Source organism: Rhagoletis zephyria, unplaced genomic scaffold, assembly GCF_001687245.7.
Source record: "Rhagoletis zephyria isolate East Lansing unplaced genomic scaffold, Rhagoletis_zephyria_1.1 Rzeph_scaffold_00136, whole genome shotgun sequence".
Taxonomy (NCBI): domain Eukaryota; kingdom Metazoa; phylum Arthropoda; class Insecta; order Diptera; family Tephritidae; genus Rhagoletis; species Rhagoletis zephyria.
In genome coordinates this window covers 259,763-272,168 of record NW_016157220.1, presented here as the reverse complement: position 1 = coordinate 272,168, position 12,406 = coordinate 259,763, and the positions used below count along the sequence as shown (strand labels likewise).

The 12,406-nt window shown below is 31.9% G+C and overlaps 1 protein-coding gene and 1 long non-coding RNA gene across 5 annotated transcripts in view; one reads left to right on the top strand and one right to left on the bottom strand.

The window, feature by feature from the left end:
* The window catches only part of LOC108381406 (glutamate receptor ionotropic, kainate 2), a 446,498-nt gene that overhangs the window by 184,149 nt on the left and 249,943 nt on the right, over nucleotides 1-12,406 (bottom strand). The gene's annotated exons all lie outside the window — the stretch shown is intronic.
* On the top strand, nucleotides 3,367-11,487 carry LOC108381461 (uncharacterized). Its single transcript, XR_001849625.1, has 3 exons — nucleotides 3,367-3,483; nucleotides 7,601-7,603; nucleotides 11,476-11,487. It is a non-coding gene; the product is annotated as an uncharacterized LOC108381461 (long non-coding RNA).

Here is a 12,406-nt window from a genome sequence, read left to right as displayed (position 1 = left end):
CGGGGATACCAAATTCAGACATCGCGGCATAAAGGCAACTTCTCTTCGTGCTGTCGAAAGCGGCTTTGAAATCGACAAATAGATGGTGTGTGTCGATCCTATTCTCGCGGGTCTTTTCCAAGATTTGGCGTATTGTGAATACCTGATCTATGGTGGATTTTCCAGGCCTAAAGCCACACTGATAAGGTCCAATCAGCTCGTTGACGGTGGGCTTCAGTCTTTCGCACAATACGCTCGATAAGACCTTGTAACCTATGCTTAGAAGGCTAATTCCGCGGTAGTTGGCGCGTATGGCGGGGTCGCCTTTTTTGTGGATTGGGCAGAGCAAACTTAAATTCCAGTCGTCACTCGGACACTAGTTAACCGATTAAAAAATTATTGATGCTAATTTCAACATAATTTAAATGCCTTTTATGCAACGTATATACTATAACCAGTTTTAAAGCTAATTTTATATAAACGCCATTTAAAAAAAAAATATTTCTATTTTATTTAGTTTTTTAGTATTTCCGGACGAAAAATATAAAAAGGCATATAAATTATATACACACATGAAAGGCAAACTAATTATCCTTATTTTGACGTCATTGGTTTTTTAATAGGTTATGTTGTTCAGAAGATATTAATATTTAAAAAAATCAGAAAATTTAATTTTAACCATTGATACCTTTTTTATATTTTACTTTCGCCATATAATTTTGATAGGCTTGAAATCAGCACAAAAAGTTCTGAAGAGCCACATTTTTGGTTTTTGCATCGCTAGATTGTTGATATTCTAGACTTAGGTTCACAGAACGACCTCGGACTAATTCTGATTAGACCTGCAGTACGGGAACAGAGTAACTGTCGCCAATTTGGTTGCAGGTTTTGATTATCAAAGACACAAACCAAATCGGGTAAAAAAAAGGTTACATTCGCATAGACTCCAAATAAAAGTGGTGTTTAAGGAGAGATTAACGAAATTTTTTGTATGGTAAACTCCGAGTTTAAGAGTAGAGTTAAGCGTTAAACTCCAAAATGGCCCATAAACTCGAGTTAATGGCTCAATGAGAACGCTTTATTAAAGTATTATATAAAACTGTGTGCTGAAATACGTAAACGGTTTAAGTTTGCTGATAACAACTCAAGACTGTTCAGGTATTTTGACCCACAAATTATTCAAAAAGGTGATATGCAAACTATTTTACCGCTTCCTAAACAATATCCTTTTTTTGAGGGTTTGGAATAGTCGTTGAACAGCAAGTGGAGAAATTTGATTGTTTTTGACAAAACGAAAGTTAAGGATGACTTGGTCAAAGGTTGGATTGCGATAAAGAATGAAAAAATTTCTTTGATGAATTTATGTTCATTGAATTATCCCGATACATTTATGTGCAATTTGGCAGTCCTTCCTCATAGCACTGCTGATGCTGAAAGATTGTTTTCAGAAATGAATATAATTAAATCTTCTAAGTGAAATCGTCTTGGTGTGTTATCTGTGGAAAATCAAATTTTCACTAAAGAAATGTGTGATTTTGAAAATACTTATGTACGTTCGAAAAACCTTATACAATTTTATTTAAAATTTAAATTTGTTGATGGAAAGTTCGTGCCCATAAATATGTAAATAATAACGCATATTCTAACGTTTTTCTTATACTTGTATATATTGTACGTGTTTGAGCTAAGTACTATAAAATAATGTATGTACAAATATTTAGAGACTTAACGTTTATAAAGATTGTTTATCGGTTTTTATGCTATGTTTTTTTAAATAATGCACTTCTGTACTTATGCAATAATGCTTCATTTTGTTTCAATAATTAGTATTTGTTATATTATTGGTTATTTTTCTGATGAATAATAATTTGATACGCAATAAAATGTGTTTAATGTTTACAAAAATTCTGCCACGCTTTTTTAGAGATCTACCACAGTTTTTATTATTAATCTTCCACTCATTTGGTTTCTGAAGTGACAACACGTATGTATTCTTGCAAAAAGTTACCAGTGAAATTTAATTCAGTATTGACATTAATTTTGTTGATTATGAAAGCGTCGATTGCAGAATGTTCATCAAATCGAAAAACATTTTAATTGGCCATCGGCGGTAGTTTCTAGGAACACTGATGTAGCGCATATCCAAAGTAACGAAATTATAAAGTCAGTACACCAATACTCTCGCGGACTACTATGGTAGGCCCGCGATTTTCTCGCCAATCCACAAAAAGTGCATACGCGTGGAGTCAAGCGCGGTAATCACTCGTCGACCAATGTAATGCGGTAGGCTTTCCTGGAACCGCACAACTCTTACAAAACTGTCAAGGTATCAACAAAAATGTTACCGTGGTCTACTATAGTAGGCCGCGCGTGTACTCTAGTGTTACTTTGGAGAATTTTTTTTTATCTTTTTAATTTATCTACTGGAAATTATTCCCCGAGCCAAAAATATTGCGCCCTAAAAGGTTTCTTTTTGATAATTGGAACATTGCGCCAGCGAAATTGTTACGCTTGCGGATATAGGGTTAACGGGATATCGGCAGTGATTAGTAATTATTGGATTCGGTAATTAATTAGCAAAAATTTTGTTAAAAATTGTCTTATCGTATTTTTCAAACCAAAAATAAAATTTCGTGACAATTTTATTTATTTTGAAGATTTTTTTTAATTTTGAATTTATGGACTGGAAAGTATACCCCGAGCCAAAAATTTAGCGCCCTAAAAGGCTTTTTTTGGATAACTAGAATATATATTATTTCAAATTCCGCTGGCGAAATCGTTACGCTAGCGGACATAGGGTTAACGGGATATCAGCATTGGTTAGAGAGAGAGCTGAGATTTTTTTAATGTAAATTTTATTAGAAATATTAAAATATAGTGATTAAAACTTTATAATAATTTACCTCATTAATTTTTATCTTTTTAACGGACTTCAAAAAAAGGAGGAAGTTATCAGTTCATCGGAATATTTTTTTATGTATGTTACCGCATAACTTTGGACCACATTAACCGATTTCGATAATTCTTTTTCTTGGGCCTCAGAGAAGATCCCATGCTACTGGTTTAGATCCGATCATTGGATCATAAAGAAATTAACGGTATATCTAAATTTTTATATAAGAATTGATGTCGGTTGTGTTTGTTGCTTAAAAATTACTTGTTATTGTAACAATTGAGTTGTACCTGAGCCCTACAGAGGAATTTTTGATGCATAAAATTTATTATGAACTCATTGAAGAGTTAAAATACAAATTTGTTAGTTACATTAATTGCATGCAAATTTTAAAATTCGACTTCGTCATTACACCAAAATCGTATTTTTCTTTCATTATATTTAACCGACTTAAAAAAAAGGAGGATGTCATCTATTCGTTGGAATATTTTTTTGTTATGTACATATGTTACCGTATTACCGATTTCGATAATTCTTTTTTAAAGGAAAGAGGTGGTCCCATCCTAATTTGGTCTAGATCCGATTATTGGATCATGAAGAAATTAACGGTAGTCTTAAAGTTTTACATGAGAATTGAAGTCGGTTTTGCTTTTTGCTAAAAAGTGACTTGTTTATTTAAAGAGTAAAGGATATAGAGAGAGACACGGAGACTCAATCTGGGAACTATTTTGGGATTTTAGAGATTTTCGGGATTCTCGGGACTTATAGATAAAATAATCGACATTTTTATCGATTTTGTAATCGACATTTTTAACTATTTTGTTAGCGATATTGTTAATCGATTTTATTATCATTATTTTTATCGATTTATTGATTTTGTTATTGATATTTATCGTTTTAGTTTACGATATTTATCGATTTTGCTATCGATAATTTATAGATTTTGTTATCGATTATTCATTGATTTTGTTACCGATATTTATTGATTTTAGTATCGTTATCAATAGATCTTGTTATCGATACTTATTGATTTTGTTATCGATATTTGTCGATTTTCTTGTCGATATTAATCGATTTTGTTATCGATATTTATAGATTTTGTTATGGATTCTTTATCGGTTTTGTTATCGATATTTTTTAAAGATTTTGTTATGGATATTTTTATCGATTTTGTTATGAATATTTTTGTCGAGTTTCTAATAGATTTGGCTACCAATATTATTATCGATTTTGCTATCGAAATTTTTATCGAATTTTTCATCGACTTTGTTATCGATATTTTTATCGGTTTTGTTATCGATATTTTATTAGTTGTTAGTGATAGATATGTAGGCTTTGTCAGCACCTAGCTCCTCAATGGCTTCCCGTCTGCGAAGGACGTTGATGCTTGAAATACTATATGAGGAAACTGCCTTAATTGCCGCCTGGAATAGGTTTAATTTTGCATTGATTGACGTTTCGGTGAAGGCTAGCTCTGCAGTTATCCTCATTGCGAAAACCTCTGTTTGAAATATGCTGCAATGGTCAGGTAGCCTTACTGTCCGCCTGACGTTCAGTTTCCGGCAGTAAATCGCGGCACCCACTCCTGTAACCATTTTAGAGCCGTCCGTAAAAATGCTTAGGGATCTATGGCTAGGTTTCATTCCCTTGCGCCACCCATCCTCCTCAACCGTTGTGCAAAAAGTTCATTTCCACTTAAAGCTAGGTGCCATGAAGTCTGTGCTGCTTGTGCTTCCCGCCCCAATTAACTGATGCCCAAAGGTCCTGAAATTGAATTTCCCTATGACCGTCAATCTGCGTACAGATTTCGCAGCACGGTTTTCCTCAAATCGGCTGATGGGCGGTAACTAAGGGTTTTTTAAAGAGAAGCCATCGAAGAGGACCTCAGCGCTCCGGCAATGCACAGTGCCGCTAGGCGCTGAACCTTCTACATTGGCCCGAGGCATAAGGACTTTTTTGCGGGATTCCAGCACATCAAAGCGCCATAGAGCCGTATTGGGCTGACTATTGCTGTGTAGCAACAATGCATCAGAGCAGGTGACAAACCCCAAGTGACTTCCAGCATTCTTTTACATGCACAAAGGGCGTTACTGCTGGTGAAGCATGTAAAACTATAGGACGAGTAGGCTGTGCAAAATGTGATGTGGGATTATGTCTGAAATGTTTTGCTACTTTTCATACTAAAAATTAACATCTTCATCCGCTTTGCACGTAGAATATGCATATATTATCAATATATCTATTAAAATTTATAAACAATGTTTCTATTATTTCATATTTTAACCAAATACTGTCCTCTAACAATCCATCTGGAATACGCCCCGTGTTGCCATATGGCAACGGCCGATATCGGAAGAACTATACTACTCCCAAAGTTTTAGTCATATTTTTTCTCTTACGTTAACGCTACTTTTACCCTGTATATGGATGAAACAAAAAAATCAAAAAAAATTAATCTGGGACAATTTGGGTTAAACAATATTCTTCGAGTGTCTTCTGCAAATCGATAAATTGTTTTAGTTGATGTTTTTTTTTCCTACATAACCTCTGTGAACGCTAAGCACACCTAAAACTAAATTCTAGTACAAACTAGGAGAAGATATTAAATGATAATAATTATTTCACGTTTTTTTAAGTAAATAACTGTTTATCAGACTAACAAAAGTAAGCAGAAAAGGACGTTCACAGTTGATAAAGTTATCGAAGAAAAACCTGCCGTTTATCAAAACTACCGAAATGGATGTTAAGACACCCAAAGTTTTAATTTATTGCATAAATTTTTTCAATTGGAAATTAATTATGAATTCATGCATACGCCCATGGAAATATGTGTTGATTCAAATCGGTTTTCGTTAGTGTGGTTGTTTCCATACATAACTCGTTGCGTGTCGAGACAAAAACGTGAATAACTTTCGTCTCATTGCAAGCAGTGTTGATATTTGAGATTTTTTAATTGTACTAAATTAACGACAAAAACCCCAACTTTTTGAGCTTAATTGTACTTTTCACCATTTCCGTCAAAACATTACCTCCCGTTTTCCTTCAACCAAACATAAACCATATTTTTGTCTCCTACAGTAAGTTTACAATCTTTCAGTTCATTGTACAGATTCAGTTGGTGTAGACTTAATTTAACGTAACTTGTCATTGAGATCGCCCCAACTAGCCCATAAATTCATAGCCAGTTTTGACAGAAAGTCCCACTAAAATTCATTAAGTTTACAGTTTAGCCTAAGTATACACAAATAAATTCTTATGGCCTTATTCATAAAAAATAAAGTAGGTTTAAAGAGCTTTAGAAATTGACGTTTACATACATTTTTAAATTTTTGAACCTTATATAAAGCTACTTTATTTTTTATGAAAAAGGCCATTAAATTATATTCCACATTTTAAAAAGTAAACCCAGCGATAAAATTCTACGGTCACCCAGTTTGAGCTATATATTTATTTTTTTTTTATTTTTTTTTTCATTATTTTTTTATTAAATTATAGCTCATTGAAGAAAAATATCAACAACGGTGTTGCGGATCTTCCTCCATATAAAATAAAATGCCAACATTCCTTATATGGAAGAAGATGCGCAACAACGTCAACAACGGTATTTTTTAGACATTTAAAACTTGCACCTTTTATTGAATGTATGGCATTAAAAAATTTTTACCCAAAAAATGTCTACAAATAGTCACCTCAAATCCAAAATAACGTTACATCATCGTCGCTGAAATGCAAAAAGTCGTAACTTATAAAAAATTCAAAATTCACTTTCACACATCGTTTTATAAAAAAAAAAATTAGTTACGACTTTTTCCATTTCAGTGGCGATCTTGTTACGTTATTTTGCATTTCAGGTGACGAAATTCTGAATAAAAACTGCGAAGTTTTGATGAAAATTTGTTTATTTTTTTCAATATTTGACTCCGTGGTTTATTTCGTTTCGTTATACAATGACCTCTACTTTTATAAAAAAATTTTAATTAATTAGAAAAAATATAAAAAAATAGCCCAACCCGGGTAACAGTATAATTTTGTCGCGGGATGTATATTCAAATATGAAGACAATAACTACAAAAAATTAATACAGAAGATAGATCAGTTTATATTAGGGAAAATCATTCACATAAAATGATATCAGTAACACTAAAATGGAAGTCCACAATAGAAATTTTTAGTTTCAACGCATGAAATTTACGTAAAATTTTTTACTTTCAATCCCCGAATTATTCAATTACATACTTAACTTTCTGCTGGATCTTCATTAGGTAAACTGCACTTCCAAAGATTTTTTTTAAATAAATAGCGATGAGGGATATTTCACCCACCGGTGATAAAAAATCGCAATCACCACAACGCTCAACACTAATACGCCATTCACAATCACGTTTACTTTCAAAACTAAGATTCAGAGTTTCGTTTGTACCAAATATGAAATGTAGGTATGTCCATTTACTTAAATGCAAACGTATGGATAATCAAAGTGCTGGCAGAGATTTCATTTTTGTAAAAAAAATATTTTTGATGTTGAAATTGTATTTAAAATCAGTAAATTGTACTTTAGTATTTTTCAAACCTAATAGTACTGAAAAAAGTACAATTGTACTTAAAATATCAACACTGATTGCAAGTGACACATTTTGTCTTTTCGGAAATGATTTCCAATGAACTTAACATAAATATATGGCCAAAACGTAGCCTTAAAGCGATTAAGAAGTCAACAGCATTTTAGAGATTGTTAGTGATTATTAAAATTATAATATTTACAAACTAAAATTTATGCCGAAATAAAACTTAAAATGGGAACAAATAATTTTAAACTCTAATCGGTATGTATAAAAGCGAGAAATTGAATAGAATACAAGTAATTAAAAAAAAATAAATAGCCATAATTTCGAAATTAATTCGAATTTCGAAGAATGGTCAAATTAGTATTTTTTCATCGTTGTGAACCAAAAAAACTTTATTTACCAAAAAAAACTCGCCCTTCGAAAAATGTTGGTACGCTTCAAATATTTTGACTTCAATAGTACTAGCAAACTTATCTTTGGATTCAAATCGGAACCTTGTCGTAGAAAGTTGCCTGTTATAAACCAAAAACTATTCGGCAAGGAAAACTGATTTTTCACAATATCGGTTTCTTTCATAGATGGATGCGGATTATTCCATTCATATGGTGAAAATCGGGCCATCACGAATAAAGTAAACGAGACGAGCACGTAAGCAGCAAGTACATACAACCAAATTTCCATAGTCAAGGGATTCATGAATGAAAAAATACGAGTACACTCTAAAAAGTGCATGTAAAACTACTACTGAAAAGAGTTTATTTTTCAACCAGAATCTGTTCAAGTATACGCGCAAGATGTTCAAGATTTGATTATGAACATGAGTTGTTTAAAATATACACATAAATATACACATGAAATGTTTCAAATTACAAACATTTTGAAAGTAAAAATATATTTTTTTACAACTAATAAATACTAAGTGCCGGGGTGCACGCAGAAATATATTTTTGGGCGGAAAGAGTTTATACTTCTAAATACATATCATCAGAAAATACTGAAAATTCGCTCTTTAAAATACATTTATGCAAGTTTTATGTACAGAATGAAATAAAAAAATAAACTTTTTAAAGTTTCATAAATTGCATTTTATTTACATAAAATTTACAAAGAACTCAAACACTTTCAACCGGCTTCAAAAAAGGGGAGGTTGTCAGTTCTTCGGAGCATTTTTACTTCTTTTATTTATTTCACCGCATAACTTTGCAATGCGTGAACCGATTTTTTTACCGGAAAGATAGTATCTTAAAGGTCGTCCCGTAATTTGGTTTAGATCCGATCAGTAAATCATGAAAAAATTAACGGTTAAAGATGCACTCAACTTTCAAAAGTAACACAACATTATACAAAAGAATTTTAATATAAATAAATTAAATAATTTCATGAAATTTTTACACTTTTTTATTCATTTTCGTCGATTACTGGTTTCTCATTTTTTAATACTTCGAATAACGAAAATTTAGCTGAAATTGTATTTTTATCATGTAGCTCATTTTGGTGGAACGGATTCCAAGTTAGCAAATTAAATCTTCGAATGCTTCTTAAGTACATATCAGTGGGAAACTTTTTTAGGCTGTAAAGTGTAAAAAGCAACAGTAAGTGAGTATGCATTGCATATTTTTAGGACAATGTTTTCATTCGCAATTAAACTTTAAAGAGCTCTCAAGAGAAAAGAAAAATTCTTACAAAATGACGCACAAGAAATGGAAAAGAAATTGTTTCCATCAAAATTTCTTAAATCATAATAAATTTAACCCCAAAACCCACCCCTTGTGTGCGCTACGTGAAAAATTTGATATGTAAAAGTAAACAGACANAAACATTTTATGTGTAAACTATGAAAATGTGAACAATAAATGTCTAAAACTCAAAAAACAAATTTGAAATTTGTTCTACACCACACACACTCTAAAAAGTGCATGTAAAACTACTACTGAAAAGTGTTTATTTTTCAGCAAAAATCTGTTCAAGTATACGCACAAGATGTTCAAGATTTGATTTTGAACATGAGTTGTTTAAAATGTACACATGAAATGTTTAAAATTGCAAACATTTTGAAAGTAAAAATATATTTTTTTTACCAATAATAAATGCTAAGTGCCAGGGGCGCACGCAGGAATATATTTTTGGGGGGAAAGGGTTTATACTTCTAAATATATATCATCAGAAAATACTGAAAATTCGCTGTTTAAAATACATTTATGCAAGCTTTATGTACAGTATGAAATAAATAAATACAACTTTTTAAAGTTTTATCAATTGCATTTTATTTACATAAAATTTACAAAGACCTCAGACATTTTCAACCGGCTTCAAAAAAGTGGAGGTTATCAATTCCTCGGAGTATTTTTACTTTTTTTATTTATTCCACCGCATAACTTTGCACCGCGTGAACCGATTCCAATAATTCTTTTTTTTTGGTTTAGATCCGATCATTAAATCATGAACCAATTAACGGTTAAAGATGAACTCAACTTTCCAAAGTAAAACAAAATTTTACAAAAGAATTTTAATATAATAATAATAATAGATTGGCGCTTACACATATGTTAGTGTTTGGCCGAGCTTCTCCTCCGATTTGTGGCGTGCGCCTTGATGTTGTCACACAAAGCGGAGGGACCTACAGTTTTACGCCGACTCCGAACGGAGATTGTATTTTTATGAGAAGCTGTTTTTCAAGGCAGAAATACACTCGGAGGTTTGCCATTGCCTGCCGAGGGACGACCGCTGTTAAGAAAAAAACCCGTTTTCTATATTTTTTTGATGTTGCTTTGACTAGGGCTTGAACCCAGGCATTGTGGAGTGGAAGCGCGCACTGCTTACCACTACACCACAGCGGCCGATTTTAATATAAACAAATTAAATAATTTCACCAAATTTTTACACTTTTTTATTCATTTTCGTCGATTTCTGGTTTCTCATTTTTTAATACTTCGAGTAACGGACATTTAACTGAACTTGTATTTTTATCATGTAGCTCATTTTGGTAGAACAAATTCGAAGTTAGCAAATTAAATCTTCGAATGCTTATTAAGTACATCAGTGGTAAACTTTTTTAGTCTGTAAAGTGTAAAAAGCAACAGTAAGTGAGTATGGATTGCATATTTTTAGGACAATGTTTTCATTCGCAGTTAAACTTTAATCTCAAGAAAAAAGAAAACTTTTTACAAAATGACGCACGAAAAATGGAAAACAATTTTTTTTCTATCAAAATTTCTTAAATCCTAACAAATTTAACCCCAAAACCCACCCCTTGTATGCGCTACGTGACAAATTTGATATGTAAAAGTAAACAGACAGTGTTTAATTTTGCACACACTAGGAGAGGAAACTGGTTACCTATCTTAATATGCGCAAATTTAAACAACAATTTTTTAGAGTGCGTTTGATAAGTAAAAGTAAGCAAGCAGTGTGTAAATTTGCATTCATTAAGAGAGGAAACTGGTTACTTATCTTAATATGCGCAAATTTAAACAACAATTTTTTAGAGTGCGTTTGATAAGTAAAAGTAAGCAAGCAGTGTGTAAATTTGCATTCATTAAGAGAGGAAACTGGTTACCTATCTTAATATGCGCAAATTTAAACAAAAATTTTTTAGAGTGTAGGCTGACTGGTAGGAAGTGCCTGGGGCGCACCCAGGAATATATTTTGGGGGGAAGGGGCTTATACTTTTAAATATATATCATCAGAAATTACTGAAAATTCGCTTCAGATAATTCACTCTTTAAAACACATTTAAGCAAGTTTTATGTACAGTATCTAATAAATAAATAACCTTTTTAAAGTTTCATAAATTGCATTTTATTTACATAAAATTTACAAAGTACTCAAACATTTTCAACCGGCTTCAAAAAAGGGGAGGTTACCAATTGTTCGGAGTATTTTTCTTCTTTTATGTATGCCACCGCATAACTCTGGACCGCGTGTACCGATTCCAATAATTCTATTTTTTTCTCGGAAAGATGGTACCTTAAGGGTCGTCCCGTAATCCGATCATTAAATCATGAAAAAATTAACGGTATTCCTAAGTTTGTATATGAGAATTGAAGCCGGTTTTGCTTTTTGCTTAAACATTACTTGTTTAATAAAAAGTTCTATAAACACAAGAAGCACTCAACTTTCAAAAGTACAAAAAACACAATTTTACAAAAAAATTTTAATATAAATAAATTTAATAATTCCATGAAATTTTTACACTTTTGTGTTCATTTTCGTAGATTTCTGGTTTCTCATTCTTAATACTTCGAATACCGAAAATTTAACTGAACTCGTATTTTTATCATGTAGCTCATTTTGGCCGAACGAATTCGAAGTTAGCAAATTAAATCTTCGAATGCTTGTTAAGTACATATCAGTGGGAAACTTTTTCAGGCTGTAAAGTGTAAAAAGCAACAGTAAGTGAGTATGCATTGCATATTTTTAGGACAATGTTTTCATTCGCAGTTAAACTTTAAAGAGCTCTCGAGAAAAACGAAAAATTTTTACAAAAAGACGCACAAGAAATGGAAAAAAAATTTGAACCCCAAAACCCACCCCTTGTGTGCTAATTACTCAACTTTAAACACTTTGTGTGTAGTTTTTCTCTACGTGACAAATTTGATATGTAAAAGTAAACAGCCAGTGTTTAATTTTGCAAACGCTACACTCTAAAAAGTGCATGTAAAATTACTACTGAAAAGTGTTTGTTTTTCAACCAGAATCTGTTCAAGTATACGCACAAGATGTTCAAGATTTGATTTTGAACATGAGTTGTTTAAAATATACACATGAAATGTTTAAAATTACAAACATTTTGAAAGTAAAAATATATTTTTTACAAATAATAAATACTAAGTGCCAGGGGCGCACGCAGGAATATATTTTTGGGGGGAAAGGTTTTATGTGTAAACTATGAAACATGTGAACAATAAATGTTTAAAACTAAAAAACAAATTTGAAATTTGTTCTACGCCTCACATATGTATAAGTAAAA